The sequence below is a fragment of the Copidosoma floridanum genome, unplaced genomic scaffold (assembly GCF_036245765.1).
Source record: "Copidosoma floridanum isolate Cflo_tuat_1 unplaced genomic scaffold, Cflo_Japanese_pri ptg000020l, whole genome shotgun sequence".
Lineage (NCBI taxonomy): Eukaryota > Metazoa > Arthropoda > Insecta > Hymenoptera > Encyrtidae > Copidosoma > Copidosoma floridanum.
This window is the reverse complement of record NW_028321897.1, coordinates 7,274,494-7,280,493: the sequence shown is the minus strand read 5'-3', so window position 1 is coordinate 7,280,493 and position 6,000 is coordinate 7,274,494. Positions and strand designations below refer to the sequence as shown.

At 44.1% G+C, this 6,000-nt stretch overlaps 1 protein-coding gene across 1 annotated transcript in view; it reads left to right on the top strand.

Moving 5' to 3' along the window:
- The first annotated feature begins 4,517 nt into the window (after nucleotides 1-4,517).
- Nucleotides 4,518-6,000, top strand: part of GluRIB (Glutamate receptor IB) — a 251,623-nt gene continuing 250,140 nt past the window's right edge. Inside the window, exon 1 of the mRNA XM_014353259.2 lies at nucleotides 4,518-4,535. The gene's annotated coding sequence lies outside the window, so the exon portion shown is untranslated. The remainder of the gene's footprint in view (nucleotides 4,536-6,000) is intronic.

Sequence of the window (6,000 nt, the reverse complement as noted above, 5' to 3'; positions counted from 1 at the left end):
TCTTTCGATGACGATAATATATTTATATATGCACTTGACGTCTTCTGCTCTGCCAAGCCTGACCTGAGATTTGCTCTCTCTTGATGACTTGAAGGCGGGAAATTTCATTCAATTCAAATAATTCGTTTTGGAGTCGATTGACTTTTTTTTTTTTTTTTCATAAATCTAATGTACAGAAAGCACACGTTTTTAACTGAAAATTATGCAAAATTTTACAATACAATTGACTTTTTAATAATAATAACAGTAATTTTTAATTTTGTAACGAGAAAAAAACAATGAAAATTTTCTCTTTAACTTTAAACTCTAGAATACAGCTAGTTTTTTGCTGGAAAAACATCAGTTGTGCTCTAGAATAAATATTAATGAAAGTATACATTGAAATTAAAAAAAAACAGAATGCAATATTATGAGAAAAAAAAGTAATAAAGAACTTCCTTTCGATGTGACTCATACTCATTGGTAATTTAAAAAAGTAAATAAATTCACACGCGTAGATTGTGTGTCATTACTAACTTAGCCTCAGTACTAATAATCAAATTCGCGTTGTTGTTTGCTACTAGTGAAAAAAAAAAGAGAAAAAAGTCAAACGTTGCTACTTTAACGATTATCAACCAAATGACCTTAAATTAGATATCAAAGGAGTTCTTAAGGTACATTAAAATGTAAATTATTACGTAAGATCAATTTTCTGTTAATGTACAAAAGGAGCGAGATGGAATTTTGATGAACTCGAAACAAGAATTTGATATCGAAAGAAATTCTCCTCTTTGAAAAAGCATCCCAAATTATCGTCAAACGAGTTTTTAAGTGCACAAAGTCCGCGCAATATCGCTTACCAAGCCCCCCCCCCGTCTCTCTCAGTCGCGATATTAAAATTATTTCCCTCGAGCAATATTTACCAACTAAAAAAATCCCGTGGACACGAATCACAGCGCAGCATAAAACAGTTCAACGAAATGTCTATTTGCCCAAAACGCCGCGATGCGCTAGCAAAAAAAAAAAAAAAAAAAAGCTCTCTATTTACTTCGAAATCTTGGCATACATGCATCTCGCGTTGGTACATTTCTCGCGACAAACACTGAAATATTGACAAGCCCGGGAAAAAGCTGTGCAGTGCAGCCGCGCGCGGGGTACAAAAAAAAAAATTTTTCCAGCGCAACTGTTGTTACTTCACGCACCCGGAAAATCGCACCCTCTCGCTTTCGACGAAAAATACAACAAAAAAAAAAGGGGGTGGGGGCAAGAAATATCCTCCCATCCGATGAAGGGAGAAAGAGCGGAAAGGAGAGGAGCAGAAATTGCCCCCGAGGTTTCGCGCGTTTTCGCGTGGATTTCTGATGTTTACAGGAGTCTCTTTTCTCGGCTCCCTCGCGGTGTCGTCGTCGTTCCCGGTGTACTGCAGACAACACCGCACAACAGAGAAAAAAAGGAAAAAGGAGAAAAAAAAACATAAAAGCGCGGCGAGGCGCGTGCGAATTTAAAAGGCCAGAAAATCGTCGACTCTTTCACCCCCCTTCCTTGGCTTTTCCCTTGATCCTTGGCCCTCTTCGTTTACATATACACACGTTGCGGTGGTCCCTTTGGCCGGTAACTTTTCTTTTATACTCTCCGCGGGGCGTGCGACCCCCCGTAGCTTTGACGCGACTCCTCAGACATTTATTGCGATTCATACCTGCCCTCGACGCTTTTCTTTGTTCTTCCTTTTTTTGCTTTTCCGGTTGCTACTCTTACGCACGCTCTTACGTACGCACTGCAAAGGTAAATTAGGCACTTTGGGCTCGTTATGTCAACTCCGACGGGCTTATGTGTACACGTTTTCTCGAAATTCGAACCTTCTCTCCCACGAATCATCAAACTTTTTTTTTTTTTTTTTACTTCTTCTTAAAGTAAAGTCATCGAGGAAAAGGAAAAAGTGTACCTAGAATGTTTTGTTAAAAGTGATTTTGGGGTGGAGTTTGCAAATCTAAACGTTGGTCCCTTTGCCCCGCAAATCTCCGGTAAAACCCCCCGAAAGCTCGAGTCGAATTAACAAGTTCCCGTATCCAGGCCCCGCTAGTACACACTTTTTCATCCCTCGCTGTCTACAGCTTATCCACTGTTACGTCGAAGGAGGCGACGCCGAAGCAAGTACACACATATATACATGCTCAGCCCCAAAGGCCCACTGTACCCGACTCCTTGGGCCCAATACACCCCGCTCCGTCCCCCTTGACTCGTCGTCACCCGTTTAAAGTTTCGATCTAGGATCTGCATAATTTATATTATGCAAAGTCACGCAAAAGTTGGGAGCGCGAGCGCTAGAGAGAGAAACACAAGTAAAACCCGACTTCCGCCGGATATGACTTTTAAGGAGAGAGAGAGAGCAAGGGAGGATACATACACACAGAGACGAGTGTAGGTGGCGGTAAAAGGGGTGTGGGGGGAAGCGATTGGAATTACTGAGTTGCACGACACGGCGCGCGAGAGCGCCTGCTTATAGCTAGGTTGGGCTGGAAATCGAGTTAACGGATTTGTGATTAAGCGAGCGCCAGGACTCTCTCTCTCTCTCACCCCTGCTGCTTCTACAGTGGCTGTGTACGTTGGCGTGTCTGCGCGGGTACGTACACCGAAGCTCGAGGAAGGATATACCCTCGAGCTTGCGAGCTTTCCGTCTATTTTACCTCGATCTCTTTGTGCATTCCTAACGTCCGGACATTCTCTGCGGGATATTATACTGCGACGTCTCGATGTTTACGTGGCCCCACTATTTTATTTATGCTTGTTGTTGACTGTTATACCTTCGTTTTTTTCCGTTTACTCGACAAAAAAATTCTAAATCTAAAGGTACAAGTTCCCAGGGCCTCTAACCATCGGTAAAAAAAAAATGTTGTATGTTTCAAGGATGAGCATAGAGCATTTTTTTCTTTTTTTTTTTTTTTTTACGTTAGCCTTAATCTGCATCTCTCGACCCTCTGTACACATTTAAGAGGGAGATTTCATAAAAACAATGGAGGTGATACCTCATACGTACGTGTCACCTGCTTTATTATTAAAACCACGAGATGGAGGAAAAAAAAGAAAAAAGAAGACTTGCGGCTCGTTCCCGCGACGAAGAACAGTTTCGTAGTACTTTCAAATCAAGTTTTATGTCACGAGAACCACCTTAACGAGAATCAAGGAACTCCTACCCCCCTGTCCGAGCTTTTGACATTCCACGTCTCGCGGTTAAAACTCTCGCTGGCGAAAAATTACGCGAACGCGACTCTCCAAACTTGTCCAGGAAATTACACGCTGAGGTGCACTCGATCCACGGTAAACTCTACTTTTTGCCCCTTCCCATCACCCGCCCTTTCCCTGGGGATAAAAATCCACCCCCACCCTTTGGTGGGCAATTTTAAAGTCAACTCTCTCTCTCGCGCCGCGGTGGCATCGATTAAGTCGCTCGCGAAGCTGAAACTTGTGGCCTTTGAACTTTGTACATTTTTTTTACCCCCACGTTAATTGTGATTTTTCACTCGTTTTGCCCCCCAGGACACGGGGCCATCCGCTCGAGTTTGATTACGTGGGATCACCTCGGTGACGTTTTTCCTTGGGATTTGGGGCCTCCGAGCAATCGGAGATGGAAAAAAGGACCCAATCGGACGTTGGAGGGTCAAAAAAGTACAGAAAACGACGAAAGAGGGTAGATAGGGCGGGGTTGTAAGGAAGAGGATGAAGGGAGAGAGAGAGAGAGAGAGAGAGAGGGTGCACGCAGGACATGGTAGGAGGGGATGCTGACGCTACAGCATAGCGAAAGGAGAGAGCACGTATATAAATATACATATACATATACGGTAGTCGACTCGTGACTCCACATCCCTCTCCCTCTACATCTTCGCGGGAGCGCGCGACTCGCGGCTGGATGGTGGGTGGTGGTGTTGCGGAGAGCCAGTTTGTGCCGGAGCCCCAGTGAGCTCGGACGCGCCGGAGCTGGGTCGTGTGGCGAGGGCGCGTTCATACGTAGGTACGTGCTTAACGTGCGCCGAGTACACGTATACCGTTTACGTGCTCTGACTATTGTTGCACCGGACATTGTTGTCGTTGCAATTGTTGGGTATTCCAACCGACTTTTGTTCTTTTTTGTTGCACCCACCCCCTGTTTGCCGTTGATGACGGGACACCCGCGCGAGTATTATGATAGACGAGAGAGATGGGGGTAACGATAACAAGGCTGTCGGGCTTGCGATAAGGATCGAGGGACCGTGGGCCGCGGATGGTGGAGCTTTTTGTCGACGAGAGGTGCACCCGTGCGGATTTTCAAAGTAGCCGGGGCTGCCGCGCCTGTGGTGCCGGTGGTGGTGGTGGTGGTGGTGGTGGTGTTCGTGGTGGACCAGCTTCCACGCTCTTCGGAAGGATGACGACGGCAAAGACGAGGAGATGCCGGTTGGGGGCTGATGCGGGGACTGCTGGCGTTCGCAAGCACGGCTTCATAGGGAGGATGGGGACGCTGATGCTCGGGCTCGTTTGCCTCGCCCTCGTGCTCGGACCCGCGGTGGCTGAGAAGATTCTTATCGGTGAGTTCCGATGGGTGGACTTTTTATGTTTTTCGTCGTTGGTTGTTCAGTTGCGAGCTTTCAGGAGTCTGGGCTGAGCAGATATGTAATTAAGAGTAGATATACCGTGAGTGGTTGGAGAGACCCATGGCAAGGACAAAAGTATCGCTGTTTCAATTGGTACAAAATCAGTTGCATTGGTTGATCCCAACTAGATTCATACGGTCCGTAACTAGTTAAAAACATTCGTCACCAAGTAGTAGTTTTGGACATTATATTTTGAAACTTTTGCATGAATAGTTCCACCTGCTCTGTTAGTGTATTCTCACGAGGACTTGAATAATCATACATCACGAGTAACTAGTTTTTGAACGCAATCTAAACTTTCGATGGTCTTTTGATTAACGTGCACTGGTCAATTATACATTGGATTCTCTGATTCGTGGTTTGCCGCTGTTTCTCTTATCATGCAAATTAATTTTTCCCACGAAAAAAATTTCCCAAACGATATTTAGTTGTCAAAGAAAAAAAAAATATATATGTATTCACTGCTGTTCATTTTGCTGTTATCAAAGGCCTGGGTATAAACATGACTGTCGGGGAGAAAATCAAATTTACGTTCCAAAGAGTGCATTTTTAGCCACGCGTTTTTTTTTCCCCTCTTAAAATCTAACGCGGTTCGTTGCTGAAAAATACGGTTACAGGTTACCGGTTTCATGGGGGTAAATTATGTTTATCGGCCTCTCGATAAAATATTCGATCCTCCCACATTTATACCTTTTTTTCTTCTTTCTGGAAACACGAGGCAAGTGCTGGTCGGTAAAATAACAAAAAGCTCGCAGCGCATCTTTAACTCTCGAAAGCTCGTAGACGCAATATCATAATGTTATCCGAAAGCAAGTATGCCGGTTATTAAATACACAACGGGGCATCACAGAACGCAATGAGTTTCGCGAGAGTGGAAAAGTTGAAGGCGTTTTGCAAGTTTGTGGCACGACCGCAATATCTTGCACCCGTGCTATGTTAATAACGAAACGAAATACAAAAATCATCGACCCTTTCTTATTATGGAATGTGTATGAATTTCAATTGTCGTGTACGTACGGGGTATCAAAAAGCTCTTAATAAATACATGGACCCTTTGGCGCTTTTTAAAGGAGAACATTATCGATTCCCTCCCACCGCGACGTAGCTCGGAAAATCGTCGGGCAAACAACTTTTATCTCTGAACTCACGCACGTTATATCCCCGTTTCGCTTACATGTACACAATCCTTAGCGATTCTATAATATACGCATCTGATGTTTAATCTCAATATTTTTTAATGCGATGATATGCACTGTAGATCTAAGTGGAATGCCTGAACTTCTATACCCTTGTGTCGATAAGTAATTGATAAACAAAACAACGCAAAGATCTGTTGTATCGATTAATTTATTAGCTCCATTGAACCAAAAGAGGGATGGAAAAAACCGATCGATTGCTA